We start from the raw sequence: 21380 nt of genomic DNA, 5'->3' as shown, positions 1-21380 counted from the left end.
GTGCATTCCTCAAGATATTGGGTATCTTTATAGTACACTTTCGCCGCTACAAATTTTGTGTCAAGAGGGCAGTATCGGCCTAGGGCATTCGGAAACTTTTATCGGCCGGAAATATCGGTCGATTCCGGAAAATTTGGTGCATACAAGTTTTTAGTGCACGACCCGTTGCTTGTAAGCACATTTTGGGGAACAGTTTCGAAGACGGTAACGCATATTTTCCGAAATTCAAATGGAACGATGCGGGTTCAAATGAGAAGGGTCTTTGGGAGCGGGTTGTAACGGGAAGGGCGTTTTGGGAACGGGCTGAAACAGGAAGCGCCCAAACGGGAAGGTCGTTTCGGGAACGGGCGCACACGAGACGGGTCAGGCGGGAAGGGCGTTTCGGGAATAGGTTCAAACGGGAAGGGGTCAAACGGGAATGGGTTCTTTCGGGCCACACCCCTTCCGAGATGGCGAATGTGCGGCAGCGATTACCAAGCCGTGCCCTTCATTGCTTCTTGTGCAACAGCGGTGCAACGCCTCCGCTCTATAGCCGTCAACGTCACCAGCGCTGGCGAGGCGTGTTCGGTGTCACCTTTCTCCGCCACGGAGTACCGCGTTCCGTTCCTGCTACAGATAAAGCCAGTCACTGACTCCGGGTTTCCCGTCGCTGCTGTCGCCACAAGTTTCTGAGTAAGGTTTCCCACCTTGCCTATAATCTACAGGCAAGGTGTGCTATGGCTATTCTTCCGGCCTGAATCGCCTTTCTCGATAATGGTTACTTGTAAACCCCTCAGTGTAATACGTTCTGTAGGGGAGCCCTCAGCCATTGCCTTAAATACGATACCCATCTACGGGGCAGATTTTTCTATCTCGCGAAGGCCGAAATAACGTTGGGCAGTTAATACAGCTGCAATGAAATGCCGAGGTTACCAGGAGCGTTACTACTAGACGCAGCCGTAAGGTATTGACCATGTTTCCGGACACAGAACACCAACCATGTAATGGCCTATATCTGCTGGGAAATGCTCATTTGGGCAAAGACACATTTATTCGTTATAATAGTGTACACGTATAGTATAGGTGCTTCAGAGACGAGATTGCGCAGGAGCTTATTCGCAATTTTGTCGTTTCCCGGTGTAGTGTTTCGAGAGAGGCTTCGTGCGGCGGCTTAATTTCGGCAAGGGTAAAGGGGGCGACGAGTTCGGCGTTAGGGGATCTATTGTACGGTGGGGGAGGAAGCGCGGGTTGGGTGTTGTCTTTCCACGGCTTTTGTAGCTCATCGAGGAGTTGCGCCTCTGTTCCCGGATAGTTATGAATAAGTCGCTTCAACTGATTGGCTGTGGCTGATTAAGATTCCTTGTTTCCCATGGGGAGTCGACGGAGGTGCCACGTCCTACGGGTGCCCACTGTACCCTGCAATTGCGTGCAAAACTGAGCCCAGTTTTGTTGGCTTGTAGTCTTAACGTAGTCAGCTGCTATTGCGTTAATTTAGATATCCTGAGATATATATTTCGATTTGTTTTGCGCTTTTCCCATCGCTTAATTTGCCCTATTCGGGCCTACCCGAGGTGTGGGAGGTGTGCATCCTACAGCGGGGCAATCTGGAGTGAGAGGATCGTTTGTTTTTGCACAATTTCTAACATTCTCTGCGTCCGTTCTTCGATTTCTTGAATGGGACTGGTTGGTACCATTTCGCAGAATTTCTGCCAATAAATTATGCGGGCAGCGCTGATCTTTTGTGGTTGAGTGCGATAGTGCGAAATTTGCAATTGAATCATCTACTGGTCACTGCCTCGCGTTTCTAAGGGACATTCCCATGCGGGCTCTTTGACTCCGTGTGTTAAAGTGAGATCCGGGGTGGCGTCTCGAGAGAGACTATTCCCGAACCTGGTCGGAGTGTCTGGGACATTGCACAGGTGCAAGATATTACCTCGTATGGCATCGTAAAGTTGTTGTCCTTTCTGGTTGCCCTTATGATAGCCCCAAGCTGTGTGGTGCGCATTAAAATCTCCTGTTATTACCAAAGCATGACCCCTCGTGCGCCGTTTCACCGTTTTGAAGAGGCGGTCAAATTACCTGGCCGGCCGTCGGAGAACTAAAGATATCTAGAAGGAAGAGGCTATTCTGATTTTTCTTTGGTGGAAGAAGCTCAATAAAAGTGTAGTTAATAGATGTGGGCAGAGAGTGTACTGCGCGGCTTTACTCGTCTGTATCAGCATCGCTGTCCTCTTGTGTTGGTCCGCGGTGTAAGTCGTGTAGCCTTGGAGATACACTTTGTCCGTGTCAGTTTCTTGAAGCGCAATGGCGACGGTCGAGTGTGACGCGTAGAAAGACAGCGATGCCTGTTTGCTGCTAAACGAATGACAGTTCCACTGCCAAATAACAGCTAGTTGGTGGGTTCACAGGACACTTGGAGACCACCATCATTTCGTGTCTACCATTCACCATCTCATGCCATGGCACTGGTCGATTGTATTGGCGGATAATTGGTAGGGTTGTCTTTCGGAGCAATGGTCGAGTTGCCCAGGCTTTGATGCCTTTCAATTTGCGAATTTTCCTTTTCACCAATTCTGCAGCCTCTTGTCGTTGCTCCAGCGCTGTGATACGGCGTTCCATAGTTTCGCTCAGGGTTTTGATTAGTTCTTCAATACGGCCGAAGTCAGGTGACTCAGGAGTCTTGAAAGTTGGCTGCACTGTGCTGTAGGGCGTCACTGTTTCCGGAGCTTGCCGTGCAGGAGCCGCCTGCAACGCTGTGAGGCGGGCTAGTAATTCCTCGATGCGATGTTCTACGTTTTCTGTGCGATCCGCCTGCATTGCCAGTTGCTTTTTGAGTTGTACGTTTTCCCGTTCTAGTTGTTGCATGCGAGGGCCATCAATCGGTGCCGGCGCTTGGACGGGTTGAGCTGGCAACGGGGGGAAACCGTGCGGCTGTGGTAAATCCAAGGCAACTACGGCAGACCAATTGGCCAGTTGCATGGCTTGAGGGCGTCCGCTGCTGTCCGGCACGTAGCGCGATGATAGTGGAGGGTTGATTTTTAAGTGCGACTGCACTTCTTAAGCGAGCCTGAAGCGTCCGCCGCCGTCCGCATAGCAACAGCTGCGGGTGCGCGCGCTCCTCGTCTTCCTTGGCAACGGGGGGAGATGGGCGCGCGCTGCCTGGCCGCTGACATGGCACATACCCACGTGGAGGATTGGCCAGGAATCTCCTCGTCTTCCTTGGCAACGGGGGGAGATGGGCGCGCGCTGCCTGGCCGCTGACATGGCACATACCCACGTGGGGGATTGGCCAAGAATCGGGCGTGAGAAGGGCTAATGCACCTGCTTAAAGGAGTACTAACACGAAATTTCAAAGCTGAGATCCGCTCTACCAATCAAGTACAACGACAACACAAATAGGTGTCTGTGAATAAATGCATCTTTCTTTCTTTGTAGTTGTGTGTGTGTGTGTGTGTGTGTGTGTGTGTGTGTGTGTGTGTGTGTGTGTGTGTGTGTGTGTGTGTGTGTGTGTGTGTGTGTGTGTGTGTGTGTGTGTGTGTGTGTGTGTGTGTGTGTGTGTGTGTGTGTGTGTGTGTGTGTGTGTGTGTGTGTGTGTGTGTGTGTGTGTGTGTGTGTGTGTGTGTGTGTGTGTGTGTGTGTGTGTGTGTGTGTGTGTGTGTGTGTGTGTGTGTGTGTGTGTGTGTGTGTGTGTGTGTGTGTGTGTGTGTGTGTGTGTGTGTGTGTGTGTGTGTGTGTGTGTGTGTGTGTGTGTGTGTGTGTGTGTGTGTGTGTGTGTGTGTGTGTGTGTGTGTGTGTGTGTGTGTGTGTGTGTGTGTGTGTGTGTGTGTGTGTGTGTGTGTGTGTGTGTGTGTGTGTGTGTGTGTGTGTGTGTGTGTGTGTGTGTGTGTGTGTGTGTGTGTGTGTGTGTGTGTGTGTGTGTGTGTGTGTGTGTGTGTGTGTGTGTGTGTGTGTGTGTGTGTGTGTGTGTGTGTGTGTGTGTGTGTGTGTGTGTGTGTGTGTGTGTGTGTGTGTGTGTGTGTGTGTGTGTGTGTGTGTGTGTGTGTGTGTGTGTGTGTGTGTGTGTGTGTGTGTGTGTGTGTGTGTGTGTGATCTCTCTTTCGCGAACGTTACCGAACCGCGCAAATTCAACTCATGCATTCGCACTTTCACATTCTTTCCCTCGGGGAAATGCGGGGAATTTTTTGTAAGGGAGGCTGAACAGAAGGAAGCACCTCTGCACGGGCGAGACGTTCTCGTAGATGGATAGGTGACGGGGGAGGACAAAGTTCTTGCCGGCATTCCTTGCTCACCGTTGGTTGTCCAAGCCCGCATAATTTACACTTCCGGGTGCAGATGGGGTCTTAGGGGGGATCGCGCTCATGACAGTGGACACGTGTAGTTACGGCCGGCGTGGGTCAAACGTCGCGTCGGTGACCTATGTCCCCGCACAAAGTGCAGCACTGAATTGGTTGACGGTACGGGCGGCACCGAGTATGCATTCTGTAAGCGGGGATGTAGAAAGGCACGTGAGGGCCTTCAAAAGTCACTACGGCGGAGGTCGATTTGCCAAGCATTCGGGCTTCACTATGCGGAGCCCGGACGACGCAATGATATAGGGCAGTTGCTTGGTGGTGGTGCCAGGGTCTAAGCCATGGATGACGCCTTTAACTGTTCCAGGAAGTGTTTCCCGTAGGGGAGGACCGAATAGGTCACTGCACCTAGTTGAGTTGACGGCACGTCACTGAGAGCGTCTGCGAAGTCTGCGTTAGGCCTACTTGCTACTATTAGATTTCTCACATCCTGGACTTGGATGACTACCTGCTCATTGAATGCGCCCTCGGGTATTGCACAGGCCGCTTGGATACCAGCTGTCATTTGGCGGTCACTCCATGAGGCAAGCCGCAGGCCGTCGCGTGGTCGAAATATGATTTTGTAATCCATTTCTGGGAGACGGGGGGCAGGCGGTGCTCTAAGAGGCGTAATGGACCTACCCGATGTTGGCGAGTGATCCGAGGGCAAGGGTGCGGGAGCTGTAGTGGTGGCTGCAGCCGCCGCGGCCATAGTAGGCATAACCGCAATGTGCAACGGGGTTCAAGCTTCGAATGGGTGGCTCCAGCGTACGGACGGCCCTACGTTGTTGATACTGCTATCAATCGATCGGGCTGAACTTTGTGAAGCCGGTGATAAGTAACTCTGCGGAGAAACCGCAAAAATCGTCGGTCAAAGCGGGGGGCAATGCATCCTTCGTATATTCCGTTGGGCCTCTAAACGAAGAAGGGAACGAGGATAGTGTAGACAGGCAAAGTGACAACCTAACAACGGCAATCACAGAATCAGAAGCAGCTGTGGGAGGCGAAACATGCGGAAAACAAACGGGAAAACTAGCTCAGAAAACGATTGAACTGCGAAACGAAGGAGCCTGAAAGTGTCGAGTACGGCGGATCGTATTGAATGAGCAGAGTTGATTAGCAGAGGTAGCACAAACGCCATTCGTGCATATAACATGGCAGTGATCGAGAAAACGCTGGAAATAGGAGGGAGCTTAAAAGCATCAAAGAGGAAGCTAAACATCAGCAAAGACAAAATGCGCGCACTCCGAGACGAGCAGGGCAATAATACGCACAACATGTACGGGCTAATAAAAGTAGTAGAACGATTCTGCAGGTGATACGCCAGAGACGTCACACCAGGGGAAACTAATGAGCGTAGAAGCTTCGCTTGCGATATCTGCTTAGTAACTAAAGAGGAAATATGAAATGAAAGGGAGAGGAAAAGCTCCAGATGATGACGGAATACCGTGGGTCTTTTAAAGGGGGAGAAGATAGTACACTATAAAAGCTTGCTGTACTATTTTCAGATTGCGGTCGTGGGTTCGATTCCCGGTCACGGTGACCGTTTTTCTGATGGAGACGAAAAGCAAAAACGCCCGTGTGTACGAGATTTTGGCGCACGTTAAAGATCCCCAGGTGGTCAAAATTAATCCGGAGTCCTCCACTACGGCGCGCCTCATCGCCTGCGTTGCGTCGGGGTGTTAAACCTTACAATCAATCAATTATTTTCAGATTGCTTAAGTACTATAAAAGTCCCCACAGCCTAGAAAAACGCCAACACAATTCTCATTAACAAGAAGGGAGACAACAATAACCATAGGAATTACATACCCACCAGCCTACTCTCACTTGTGTAGAAGCTGTTTACCAAAGTAATAGTTAACCACATAAGTAACAGTCTACATTCCCAATAACCCAGAGAGAATAGGCCGAGTTAAGGAAACGTTACTTAACAATGGATCCCATGCATGTCGCCAATCAAGCAATAGAAAAACCTGCGGAGTATACTAAACCCCTTCACATTGAATATTATAGACGATGAAAAAGCGTTTGACTCAGTACACACCGCAGCAGTACTGGAAACATTAAAATACCAGAGATTAAAAGAGACGTACATAACACTACTAGGCGATATGAATAAGGGATGTACGGGCAGGGTGATTCTTCGCAAACAAAGCGACAAATTCCCGCTATAAAAGGGTGCACTACAGCGAGATACCATTTCGCCAGAACTATTCACAGCATGCCTGGAGGTGGTATTCAGAAAGCTTGACTGGGAATACAGAGGATCAAGGATAACCGGGAATACTTGAACCATTTGAGGTTTGCAGACGACATAGGCTTGCCAATTGAGCCTGCGGAGCACCTACAAAAATGCTTGAGGAACTACAATCAGAAAGCAAGGCCTTAGGACTAAAGATAAATATTACTAATTGTAGAGTGATAATGAGTGAACTAGAGTTCCTGTATATAACTCCCCTAGTGGAGCTACGCAGAACTCTGAAGAAGAGCTGCGAGTTGGGCTTATTGGTATAGCCGGTATCCATTGAAAAGTTTAGCTATCAATTTCTTCGTTTGGCAACACTGAAATGGCCACGGACCTGGCCGTAGCGCCACGGACATGGCGTGGATTGTGCCACTGCGGCCGCACGCCGAAGAAAAATATAACACCGACGTGCGTCGTCTGCTCCGTTTCAACCCGATTCTCAACCGTGGTGTCAACAGAGTTGTTATTAATCGCACTCATATTGGAGTCGAGGCATTCTTTGCGTTCGGCGGGCTAAAGTTTGAAATGTCCAACCCATATCATGCGCTTAGCACGGACAAGTACCGCCATCCCGCGGAGCCCGACGTAACCAGTGACGGCGCACTCACATGGTTGCCTGCATGCGTGCCTCATTATTGAATACAGGCTATAGGTTCATGATGGGCACAGCGTAAACAAAACTTTGTCAGTAAAGAACCCAGTTCGGAAGCACTCCGTCCTGTGTTCTTGTGCAAGTTTTCTTTGCGCTCTACCCATCATGAACAGAAACTCTAGAATGATGATGATGATGATGATGCTGGTAGTGGTGACGATGATTATGATGAAGATGATTGCTAGTGCTATCCTCTTTGTAGCGGGGTGATGAAATATCAGCTTGCCAAAAAAAAATACAGGGCCATCTCCACTAACGTGAAACCTGGTGAGGGGCGAAGCATGCAGTGTATAAGTGTATTCTTGGCGGCTTCGCTTATTTCTAACCGGAGATGAAACCGTTGGGGGGTACAGGTATGCAGCATTGCTGCAGACGTCTCTTGTCTATGGAGCACGAAGCTTCGTAGCGCGGGGCGTAAACGAGTGTCCCGGTGTTTTTATTAGTACTCGTTACGAATCGCTCCAGCGCGATGCGTAAACGAGTGTCCTGGTGTTTTTAAGTGCAGAGTACATTATGGGCTCGCCTTGTAGTCTTAGCTCGCTAACGGTCAATGCGACTGGCGGAATTAGGCGGTGCAGAGAGATAACGGACCCTAGTAGAGCCTTCTGTACCGGCGTCAGGGAGTCACGCTGAGGCTTCGAAAACCACGTGGTTTAAATAGTAATAACCGTTCAAACCGTGAACCGATGGCGCTTGTCTTACATCCCCCGTTATTTACACGCAAAGAAAACTGCAGGTACATTTCAGGCAAAATCTGTGTATATTTTAACCGGCAGCCCCCGCGTTCATTTAGTTAGGAACGGGAACTCTCGTTGGGTTGGTTTTCAACGAAAAAAGTGGCCCCGAAAGAAAGAAATGGCGCGTTCGAAATGACGCAGAAAGGCTCCTCTGTGCTACTCTTAAATCCTGGGGTTATGTGTGGCGAATATTTCCCTCATGTAGATTTGGATGGATACACTTGCATTCTAGCACTATGTGCCGCATAGTTTCTGTTTTTTTTTTCCCGCAGACCACGCATACCCCATCATTTTGTGTATACTTCCCCACAACGTTCTTAGTTAGCAGGCAACCTGCTCTAGCCTCAATAAGCACAGCACTGCCGTAAGGATAATCGTAGGAATTTTCCTTTCTGATGTCTAATTTCTCTGCCCTATACATCTCTAACGTCGTTTTAGCTTCCATTTTTTCTCTCCATTTATTCGTTTCTATCTGCCTTGCCTCGGTTTTGGTTACCTTGGCTGTCTTAGATTCTGCACTGTTCTTTCCGTATTTCATCGTTGTTCTAGTCTTCCTTGGCCACTGCGTGTCCACGCTTTTCATGTATAAACGCCTAAAAACTTTAGCTGTCGACCTACGTCCATTCCTCTCAACCTCCTCTCAAAATATATTTTACTCTGCGCTTCTCGAACTTCAAACGACGCCCAGCCCATATCTCCCTTCGTTAGTTGTTTTTCGATGAGCTCCTAAGTCCAAACGGCCTGCCGTTCTCTGGCTCACTCCAAGTCCTGCTAGAGCGTCTGATTTTACGCAGAGTACTGCATTCGCAAATGTGAGACCTGAAACCATTACTCCTTTCCACATTCCTCTGACTACTTCATATTTGTTATACCTCCACAGATATCTATGCTTCATTATAGCTGCGTTTCGCTTTCCCTTACACTTAAGTTGCTCCACGTGAATTCTTAAGTAGTTCTGAAATAAATGGCTCATGACTCTCAAGTCTAACAAATCTAAATTCATGGCAATAACCCGGCGATCTATTTCTACCGCTTGTACTTGTACTATTAACGCAGTGTCCCTCCAGATGTCTCTTCATATAAGTACCTCAGCGTTTGCATTACCATTAACCTATTTTGGCACACAACGTCGCCTACATCTGCAATAATGCTAATCGAACGCTGGGCTACTTCCGCACAACATTTCTCATGCTCCGCTGTCCCTCAAAATTCTACTATACCGGTTACTAATTCGCCCAAAACTTGAGTACGCTTCCGGAATATGGGATTCCCAGCATCGCACTTTATTCACAACGCTAAATCAGTTCAGAACCGTTCAGCTCGTTTTATTTGTTCCAATTACTTCCGTACTGCGAGCGTATCCCAATTGAAATCGAACCTTGAACTACCAGATTTAAATGTCCGGAGGAAATTGGCAACACTTCATTTTTTGATAAGATATTCTTTCGCAATTTATCAATGAGACGAGACCTTATTTCAGAACCATCATACCACTCTTCGCGCATTGATCACCAGCATAAGGTTGCCATTCCTTTTTGCCATACAAAACTATTTTCAGCTGCCTTTTTACCCAGAACTTGTGCAGAATGGAACCACCTACCCTCTTCCATCGTAACTATTCAAGACCCCTCATTGTTTAAAACTGCCATTACTCAGCTCTTTTTATAAACATATGCAGTGTTCGTTTTCGGTTGTGTTTCTTGCTTGTTTGCTTTCGACATATCCGTTCTTTTTCTAGTTCATTTCTGTTGTTTTTGTTCGTTTGGTTTCTTCCTTCACTTTCTTTTTCCTTGTCCTTTAGTTTTTTTCCCTTTGTGGGCCTTGACACTATTCAAATAAATAAATAAATAAATAAATAAATAAATAAATAAATAAATAAATAAATAAATAAATAAATAAATAAATAAATAGGGTGTCCCCCTCGTTTATCCACACTCCCAAATATTTCAAATATTTATATTTATCGACTCTGGGTAAGTCGCCACGTTGGATTGACACTGCGTCAGTGCTAGCGTCATTGAAAACCATTCTTCCCGAACTACTAAACTTCGAAGTACTACTGTGTACTGCTGTTGGTACTGCGCGCACTATGCTTGTTATAGATGCACAGCAGTCGGGCACTTTGGTGGTGGATCAAACGACACTGGATGATTTGCGTAAGTGACATTGTCTTACGCGACCCTGTTTGTCGAGCATGTCCCCCGGGTTTGATTGATTAGTTGTAGGGCTAAACGCGCCGACGCAACGCAGGCGATGAGGCACGCCGTAGTGGAGGGCTCCAGACTTATTTTGACCACCTGGGGATCTTTAACGTGCTCCGAAATCTCGAACACACGGGCGTTTTTGCTTTTCATCTCCATCAGAAAAACGGTCACCGCGACCGGGAATCGAACCCGCGTCCTAGTGCACAGCAGCACAGCGCGTTAGCCACAGAGCCACCGCGGCGGGTATATCCCATGTTTCACGAAACGATTACTACCTATCTTAATAAAACCAAGCCAAGTGCAAATACGATCAAAAACAAAGCAGCGGCAGGCAACGGTCCGGCCCAGTATGATGGCGCCTCTAGGACGACTGACGGTAAACAAGGCTACGCAGTCCACATACAGACAAAACAGCGCACTAGCGTTCGCTTGAAGACCCGCCCTTCTTATGTCAACGCAGACGCCACGAACCCCAGGATTCGTCGAGAGAATCAAAATTTTTACTTCCATTTATTAATTTTCAGTGAATAAAGCATCGTTTGCTGCCGGACAAGCACTGGGAGCACTATAAATCACCAAAACTTTCGAATAAAACAAACGAATTTTGTCTGAATGTACCTTTAATTAATGCTGAAACCTTGAGAACCATGGTCAGCCCAGTACTCTTTTCTCGCCTCATGTTGCCAGAGTACGAGGGGAACTTTCCCGCTACGTTCATTATCGCCTCCATGTCTGTTATTTTACCACTTTATTCTCTTAGTGCAGTGGTTCTCAGCCATGGATGTGTCGGGGACCCCTTGTGGACTGGTGGAAGTGATGGGGGACTCTTGCAGCGGAGGGGAGGGAGGGGGGGGGGGTACGTAGGTAAATTAACACAACTGGAGCGTGAAACAGGTGCCTTTTATTGCTACCAAAAACATCAAGCAAACGTGCCACATCACTTCATTTTGGACAGTTCATCAATACGTGGCACAGTCGCGCTTAAACAGAGTTGCATATCTGCAGCCACATTCAACCTGTTTCAGTATTTGCTTTTCAAGTATGCAAGTCTGGGAAAAAAAAGGCGGGTGAGGGTTTTGCGGATCCTAGAAATGGCTTCGCGGACCCCCTAGGGTCCGCGGACCCCCATTTGAGAACCACTGTTTAGTGTATTCTAACTCTATAAATAGCAAGCTTATTTTTGTTAACATAAGCTCCCGCCTTCGGCTAAGGCACCAGATTGTTGGTATGTACGCGTGTACAATAGCATCCATTAACAGCCATTTAAGCAACTTTTCGGCCTTTTGACCACACGCGAATGCGATTCTTATAATAGCTGACTGCGCAAGGCACTCATGACAGAAGATTCTTTTAGCAAATGATGAACAGCAGTGAGTAATTGCTTTACCAATGTCAAAATAAAGGTCAGGGTATGTATCCGACTTTTTTTTCTCATCTCTATGTTTTAAAACTTCCTTTTCGAGCCTTGTATATTTTAATGACGCAGGAAACCAGTTATAAAGTGACGTGCGCTGAACTCAAGCGCCAGTGCATTTTAGGTGGTCCGCGTATCCCTCCTCTAAATGCCGTCCCGCTTTTCTTCCTCTTTGACTGTTGACGCTGATGTGAAAGGTTGGCTCTAAAATAATGAATAATTGATTGTAATTTGTATCGTATCCTATTTATATCATCAACAAAGCTGATCTGTCAGATTTAGCGCAGTGATTAACGGCAGGCTCAAATTAAGTATTGTCTGTTACACGTGGTAGCTGTCCTAAGCCCTATTCCCCTCTCTGGTCTCCCTCCAGCATGATTCCGATCCTCTTTTAGTTTTAGTCGGATCGACAATGTTGTAGTCTAATACCTCTGTATTACCTTCAAAAACCCCATAGTGCTTTGCGAAGGGGAATATTTCCCTAATAACGAATTTGTAGGAATACGTATTCCAACACAAGGTGCCGAATCGTTTCTGTTTCCCTTCGGCAGTACACACATGCCCCATCATTTGGGTATACTTTCCCACACAGCTCTTCCTTCTCAAACAACTTGCTTTAGCCTTGAGAGGGAAATTCCTTTCTGACATCAAATTTCTCTGCTCTGTATAGCTGTTTACGGTCATCCTACTCGGCTTCTCTGCATAGCATGTCTGCCCAGTTTACTTTCCGGCGTTGCACCGAAGTCGTGCGAGAAAGCGAGACACACATGAGACGACCATTGAACTAGTAGGCGCGCCACTTTAAGGACAGCGCAGCAAGCTGTTCTTTATCTTATTGATTCGATAATTACCGATAATGCATCTCTGAGCAAAGCTCTTGCTGTACGTTACCCGAAAAATCTATTGTGAAGGTCAGAAGAAAGCAGAGAAACAACGACAGCCTTGTACTTATCTTTTACAGCTACGAAGGCACTGCAATTTAGAATGACTGCACCCAGCTCATTTTAAAACAAAATATACGCCCCTGACACCATGCAAACATTTCTCTATGCATACGTTCACACACACGTGCCGACATATCGTCACCCTCATGACCTGCTCAAATATCCGGAGGATGAAACAATGCCCAGGGAGGATGTCGTAGTTGAGTCAAATGTGTGTACATAGATGGCAAAATTACTTTTGAGAAACAATTAAATTGCTTTACATCTTACTTTTCTCAGACCTGCTAAGAAACGTTTAAACTTCATCATCACGTATTCCCTCACACATTTTCGCATTGCCATTAGTTTTACGTCACAGAAGTAATGACATTACATTTTTTAATACTCAGTTTTTATGCGAAAGACAAGCCCACGGTATTGAACGCTTGTAACTACGCATTTTTAGTACAGTGCTACAGGAAAAACACAGCAATGTCGGAAATTCTTTACGAAGGCAAAATACAGCCTTGTTTAATTAAAAAAAACTAGCCTTTGGTATCTCACTCCGCTCAATTTCAGCCACTAAAAATTTTTTTTTTAACCGGCAATTGCAAGAAATATTGAAAGCTTCCAATTATATTCTACGTAAAATCAGTAGTGACGCAATGCAAGGAAAACCGTCGGTGTGTTCACTGCACGGTAGCATATATAGGTGACGCGAATAAGTGAAAAGCAGGCACGACTAGAATAGTAGAGACCTGTTTCTTGCGGATGGCTTTGGTCGGCCTCTGCCATTCGGACAAACAAGATCTTGTGACGTCAGAAAAACTCGCTCTGGTGAGTCGCCACTGCTTCATCTGTTTTCCTTGATATCTAGGTTAGTCGTGGACGTTATTAATAACATTGCAATTTTTGTTATCGGGAGAGAGAACGAGACAATACCATATTTTCAGGCCTATAATGTAATTGTACACTCTCTGCCCACAATCAATGGATGAACGGCCCTGAAGGATAGCGTGGTGACTGATGTTATAGAAATGTCTAGAGCCAGTATGCAGCGCTTATAGTTCCTGGGAAGCCGGTCAAGAATGTCTTCTTTAATTTTAATGAGTACGTCCTGGGTCGATAATAGGTGTGGCCGAAAGCCATACATGGTGTTGGGAAAATGGCCGTGGTCTTCAATGAATGGGGAGAGACGATTTTAGATTGTATAGTTTTCCCACGCAGGATGTAAGTGAAATTTGTCGCAAGTTCGCGGTTGTTAACGGCTTTCCAGGCTTAGGTATTACGGTTATATCGGCATGCTTCCACTGAGGAGGGAATTGCCCCTTGACGCAATTATTATGTATCTAATCTAGAAGGGCCATGTGTGGCCGACAACACATTCGATAACCTAAATGTTTTATTTTATGTTAAAGTGTTGACGATCGAAGATCTAAAGCAGGAAACACAACCACTTTGCAACTGTATTTGCTGATTACGAGTTTTGCTTTAAGGCTAAAGACAGCGAAAAAAATGATCCGTGCTTGTATATTTCGATTTCGGTGCGACCACCTGAAATAACAACGCTAATGATGCGTGGTGTTGCTTTTCCAGACCTATACCCACGCACAGTTAAAACGCGACTTACAGCGCATATGAAGACGAGAAACTGCCGAGCAAGAATATCTGGAGATTAAATTGTCCCAGGCCAATGCCCATATCTGGACACATCGACCAGGCCCACTCTGTATAAGGCACACCGCCCGAAATCGATCGTCCTCAGAGAATACTCACGTTCTACTGGACGCACGTCAACCGGTTGTGTCTGTCTGTCTGTCTGTCTGTCTGTCTGTCTGTCTGTCTGTCTGTCTGTCTGTCTGTCTGTCTGTCTGTCTGTCTGACTGACTGACTGACTGACTGACTGACTGACTGACTGTCTGACTGACTGACTGACTGCGTGCGTGCAGATCGTATCAGGAGCATATGGCAGAATTGTTTTTGTTTGTTTCCACCAGAGGATTAACATCCGCCAAACGTATCCCATCTCTGTCTATATACACTTCCGAGGTGGCTGATTTGCGGCAACGATTAGCCAGCCGCTCCCTTCATTGCTCCTGCTGCAACAGGGGTGCAACGCGTCCGCTCTATAGCCGTCAACGACACCAGTGCTGGCGAGGCGTGTTCGGTGCCACCTTTCTCCGCCGCGGAGTACCGCGTTCCGTTCCTGCTCCAGAAAAAGCCAGCTACTGACTCAGGGTTTCCCGTCGGTACTATCGCAACAAGTTTGTAACTAACGTTTTCCACCGTGTCTGTAGATTGCACTGCGTTGCCTTTACAGGGAATATGATTTCCTGCCTATAGCTATTCTTACGGTCTGACTCGCCTCGCGATTATGGTTACTCGTAAACCGGTAGTGTAACACGTTTTGAAGGGGAGCACTCAACGATTTCCTGGAATACGATACCCATCTACGGGGCGGATTTTTCTACGTATCTTGTGAAGGTCGAAATAACGTTGGGAAGTTAATACAGTTGCAATGAAATGGCGAGGTTACCTGGAGCGTTACTGCCAGACGCAGACGTAAGGTATTGATCATGTTTCCGGACACAGAACACCATCCATGTAAGGGTCTATATCTGCTGGAAAATGCACATTTGCGCAAAAACACATTAATTCGTTATAATAGTGTACACGTATAGTATAGGGGCTTCAGAGTCGAGATTGCGGAGGAGCTTATTCGTAATTTTGTCCTTTCCTGGTGCAGTGTTCCGGGAGAGGTTTCGTGCGGCGGCTTAATTTCGGCAAGGGTAAAGGGGGCATCCAGTTCGGAATTAGGGGATCGAGTGTACGGTGGGAGTGGAAGCGCAGGTTGGGTGTTGTCTTTCGACGGCTTTTGTAGCTCATTGAGGAGTTCCGCCTAGAGCACTGCACTGTCCCGGACCGGTCCGAAAGCCCAGGCCCGACCCGGGCCGCGGGCCGGGCCGGGCCGCCCGAAGTCGACTATCGGCGGGCCCGGGCCGGGCCCGGCCTCAGTGCCGCGGGCCCGGGACGGGCTCGGGCTCGACGCCATGGGCCTGGGTCGGGCTCGGGCTTGAATTCATTGGCCCAGCCGTTAATAGTTCTGACGTGAAGTGTAGAAAAGAGCATAAAAATGAATATTCTGAGTTTACTTTTACGTGCTTCTGGATTGTAGTTGTACACATTGTTTTAAAAACTTGTTTTTGTAGGTCTGATAGTCCCTATACTGTAATTTTAATTACATTCCATCTACTGCATCAAGATTTTATATTTTGGTGAATAACATATCAAAGATACGGTTACAAGGAATGCCCTAACGGGGAAGGAATTAATTAGGACACCCTGTTGCTGTGCACCTTTCTTTCTTTCTTTCCTTATTTATTTATTTATTTATTTGTATCAAACAAATCATTATATACTTTCTCATTAATTTGCAAAAAAAATTCAGGCACATCTTGTTCAGGTTATAGAAGGGTGGAATAGAAAAAGAAATGCAAGCATTTAGGAAACGATGCAAAAACTATATGGGAGTTCCGCGAAAATAATAAAGGACAAGACAGTTTCATTAAGATGCAATGACAGCAAGAAGTATTAAAAGCACCTTCCTGTTAGGCCGTGTATAAATCAGTTAAATAAGCAGTGCTAAGCAATGTCAGTTCTATTCCCTGGCTATCAAACTGATTCAGCAAACGTAGCAGGTTATTTGCAAGGATTTGCATTCCATAATTTGCGCGAGATTTTGAAACCTTCCATTTCTCTGCTTTTCTAGTTTTGTAAGACAGTTCATTATTATCCAAATCAGCTATTTCAGTAATAATGAATTATTGTTTTTAATGCTAGTAGATAACTCTCTGGCTAGCCGATATTCATAGATATCATGTACTCATAATTTTGAACTTCCTAAATGGTTGCGCGGTAGGCTCGGTATATGGCTTGGGAGGATTCCCTTCTGTGCCGGACTTGCGCTGTGCGTAAGACTGTCGATCACTTGCTGTGCGTCTGCCCTCGATTCGCTGCTGCGCGGGAAACTGCAGCGACCTCCCTCTCTCGTGTACGCCATGGAGGCAGTCTGGAACTTCGTCATTTTCTTGGGCCCTGGGCCCATACTGCTAACAGTACCATAGGTACAAAAGTTCTACTCCAGTTCTTACGAGACACTGAACTAGACAAATTTCTCTAGATCGCAGACAGAGCAAGTGTGTCGCGATATCTACTCTTTCGCACTGTGGCTTCCATCTATTTACTTTGCTTGTGTTGGCGTCACTGGCGTTCATCTATTTATTTTTCTTGGGTTGGTGTTGTTACTCTTTTTTTTTTTTCGCGTCGTTTACTTTTCATTTTGTTTCAGTGTTTACATTAACGACTCTCTTTTCAATTGTATATTTATGTCCGGACTCTGCTGGCAGCATTCTCTTGTTTTTACTTTCCTTTTTTTTCAACGCTTATTGTTTGTCTTCTTCCTGCTTAGGAGACAAAAAGAGCCCGTTTTATTTAGTATTCTTCCTGCTGTAACCCTAATGTCTAATATTCACCACTCATCGACGTAGTCACCAACCATCTGGCGTTGCAAGCCTTGTCCCTAGCAGGGCTGACCTCACCAGTTCACATTAAAGAGCCTTCTCTCTCTCTCTCTCTCTCTCTCTCTCTCTCTCTCTCTCTCTCTCTCTCTCTCTCTCTCTCTCTCTCTCTCTCTCTCTCTCTCTCTCTCTCTCTCTCTCTCTCTCTCTCTCTCTCTCTCTTGTTTGCAGTTATTCCGAGGACTCTTTTCTGGATATTTAGTAGTTTTGTTAGATTTGGTTCGGTAGTAGTACCCCAAACTAAATGGCAGTAATTTAAGTAGGAAGCAAATAAGGCATTGTAAACCAGAAGTTTAACGGTCTCAGGCAGAAGGTGTCTGTTGCGGTTCAAAATGCCAGTAATTGAGCTCAACCTTTTTAAAAAATAATTTACTTCGTCATCCCAGTGCATGGTTGCCGTGAAATAAACACCGAATATTTTAACCGAATTTACTACTTATATTTTCGATGACCTGAATAAGATTTCAGACTTAAGGAACACCTCTTTCCCTTTAGAATGATAGACAATTGCTGTGGTTTTTGTGGGATTGGTTTTTAATTGATTTTCGGTTGTCCAAATGTCCATTTTTGACTAAATGTTATTAGCTGTAGACACAATTTCATTTCTAGAAAATGCTGAAAGAAATATTGTGGTGTCATCTGTATAGATACTAAATTCTTCCTCAGTAGAGATGTGCACAATGTGATTATTATAGAGAATAAACAACAGTGGTCCTACTGAACAACAGTGGGACCCCTGAAATTAGTTTTTTTTTGGTCTGAATTAAAATTATTCATTGAAACGAACTGGTATCTGTGAGACAAATAGCTTTGCAAGAATTCCAGAGGTAGCCCACGAATACCATAGTGATGCAGTTTTTTGTAGAGTATTGAATGATTAATGTAATCAAAAGCCTGGGTAAAATCGACATAAATGCCCATTGTTACCTGCCTCTGTTCAATCTTCCGGAGTATATATTCTTTTTGGTCCAACAACGCCAATCCGGTCGACCTATTCTCTTGAAAACCGTTCTGGGAGGGAGCTATCATATTATTCTCCTTGCAGAAATCGGTGATTATTTTTAAAATTATCTTTTCTAACCCTTTGGAGAATACAGGAAGGATGGATATAGGACGGATATAAGAAGGATGGATATAGGATGGATATCTCCTTTTTTGTACAAGGCAGTAACACGTGAGATTTGCATATTAAAGGGGAAAAACACCCGTAGAAATGATAAGATTAAAAATATGTGTTAATGCAGGACTCATTATATCAATAACATATTTAACAGGCTTTATTTGTATTCCGTCCGCATCGATGCTGTGGGAATTTTTCAGGTTCAAGAATGTAGAACACGCTTCCATTTCGTCCGTTGGTTGTAGGAACAATGCAGAGCAGTTATCTTTGCCTTCAAAGCTTTCCAAGTGAGCTATTTCCGCTTAAATGTAATGCATATTCATTTTGTAGCAGTAAGAATGGTGGGGTAAACAATTGAAGGTACGAAAGTACACGTAAACATAGAAGTACTAGTGCGTATTGCTCTTCGTACTGCGCGCACTATGCTTGTTATAGGATAACATATCAGTCCGGCGCTTTGGGTTTGTCTCACACGACACTGGCCGATTGGCGTAAACATTGTAATAGGTGACCCTATTTGTCGAACATAGACCACGTTTCACGAAACGATTACTACCTACCATGACAAAAACAATCCAGGTGCAAATACGGTCAAAAACAAAGCAACGGCGGGCAGCGGTCCGGCGCAGTATGGTGGCGCCATCTAGAAGGAGTGATGGTAAACAAGGATTCGCAGTCCACTACAGACTAAACATCCCATTAGCATTCGCTTGAACTCCTGTACTCTTTACGTCAACGTAGACGTCACGAAACCCTCGGTTTCGTGGGTCAATCAAAATTTTAACTTGCATGTGTTACTTTTCAGTGAATAAAGCGTCGTTTGCTGCTGGACAAGCGCTGGGGGCCCTATAAAACACCAAATCTTTCGAATAAAACAAACTTGCATTTTGTCTGCGTGTCCCTTTAATTACTGAGAACCATGGTAACCAGCCCACTACTTTTTTCTCACCTGATATTCCAAGAGTATGAACATACGTAGAACTTTCCCGCTACGTTCCATATCTGCACCATGTCTGTTATTTTACCACTTTATTCTCTTAGTGTATTCTAACTCTATCGATAGCAAGCTTTTTTTGGTTAGCCATAATCTCTCTCCTTTGGCTGGGGCAGCAGGTTGTCGGTATGTGCGCCTGCTCAATAGCATCTATTAACAGCCATGTATTGAACTTCGCGGCGCTGTAACTACGCACTAATGTGTCTTTTATAATAGCTGACTACGCAAGAAACTCATGACAGAAGATTCTTTTAGCAAATGATGAACATCAGTGCGGAATGGCTTTACCATTGTCTAAATAAATTTCAGGGTATGTAGCCGATTATTTTTAAAATTGTTTCACTACTCTAAAAATTGCTTAGGGAGCAGTGTACATTTTACTGACGGAGGAAAGCAGTTACAAAGTGATGTGCGGCGAACTCAAGGGCCAGTGCATTTTAGTACTCCGCGAATCCCTCGTCGAAATGCCGTCCCGGTTTTCTTCCTTGATGCGAAAGGTTGGCTTTAAAAAAATTAATAATTTATTGTAATGACACCCGATTTGTATCGAGGTGGTGACGTGTCTCGTCTTATCGGTGAAGCTAATGTGCCAGTATTGTGCTACTCCTCTAATTTTAGCGTAGTGATTAACGGCAGGCTCAAACTAAGCATTGTCTGTTACAAGTGGTAGCTGTCCTAAGCCCTATTCCCCTCTCTGGACTCCTTCCAGCATGATTCCAATCCTCTTTTAGTTTTAGTCTGATCGACATTACTGTATTTTATTATCGCTATATAACCTTGAAACCACAAAGTGCTTTGCGAAGAGGAATATTTCTCTCATGCGAATTTGTAGGAATACGTGTTCTAACACACTGTGCCGAATCGTTTCTGTTTCCCTTCGGCAGACCACACATGCCCCGTCACCTGGGTATACTTTCGCGCACAGCTCTTCCTTCTCAAACAACCTGCTTTTGCCTTGAGAGAGAAATTCCTTTCTGACGTAAAATTTCTCTGCTCTGTATAGCTTTTTACGGTCATCCTACTCGGCTTCTCTGCATAGCATGTCTGCCCAGTTTACTTTCCGGCGTTGCACCGAAGTGGTGCGAGAAAGCGAGACGCACAAGAGACGACCATTGAACTAGTGGGCGCGCAACTTTAAAGACAGCGCAGCAAGCTGTTCATTATCTTATTGATTCATATCACCGATAATCACCGATAATGCATCTCTGAGCAAAGCTCTTGCTGTACGTTACCCGAAAAACCTATTGTGAAGGTCCGAAGAAAGCAGAGAAACAACGACAGCCTTGTCCTTGTCTTTTGCAGCTACGAAGTTACTGCAATTTACAATGACTGCACCCAGCCCCTTTTCATACAAAATATACGCACCTGACGCCATGCAAACATTTCTCCCTGCAAACGTTCACACACACTAGCCGACATATCGTCACCGTCATGACCTGTTCAAATATCCGGAGGATGAAACAATGCCCAGGAAGGAGTGAGATGTCGTAGTTGAGCCAAATGTGTGTACATATATGGCAAAATTACTTTTGAGAAGCAATTATATTGCACCACATCTTGATTTTCTCAGAGCTGCTACGAAGCATTTAAACTTCATCACCAAGTATTACCTCACAAATTTTCGCAGCGTAATTAGTATTACGTCTCAGAAGTAATGACATTACATTTTTGTTAATACTCAGTTTTAATTCAATACACGTCCACTGTATTGAATGTTTGTAACTACGCATTTTTAGTAGAGTGCCACAGGAACAACACAGCTTCGAGTTTCATGTCGGAAATCGTGGACGAAGACAAACGCAACCTTGCTTAATCTAAAAGACCTAGCCTTTGGTAACTCACTCCGCTCCATTCCACCCACTAAAAACGCTTTTCTAAGCTGATAAATGCAAGAAATATTGAAAACGTCAAATCCTGCTCCACATAATGTCAGCAATGATGCCATGGAGTGAAGACAGTCGATGTGTTAACTGCACGGTAGCATTTAAGCGATACGAATAAACCAAAATGCAGGCCCCGCTACAATCGTACTGTCACGTTTCTTGGCGATATCTTTGGTCGGCCGCTGCCAATGGCACAAACAAGATTTTGTGACGTCAGAAAAATTGGCTCTGGTGAATCGTCACTGCTTCACCTGTGTTCTCTGATATCTAGCTAAGTGTTGGGAGTTTTAGATTGAACTTTGATTATTATTATCGAGAGAG

Source organism: Haemaphysalis longicornis, unplaced genomic scaffold, assembly GCF_048455015.1.
Source record: "Haemaphysalis longicornis isolate Haplotype H1 unplaced genomic scaffold, Haemaphysalis longicornis Haplotype H1 scaffold_20, whole genome shotgun sequence".
NCBI classification, from domain to species: Eukaryota; Metazoa; Arthropoda; class Arachnida; order Ixodida; family Ixodidae; genus Haemaphysalis; species Haemaphysalis longicornis.
This window is presented reverse-complemented; position numbering follows the sequence as displayed.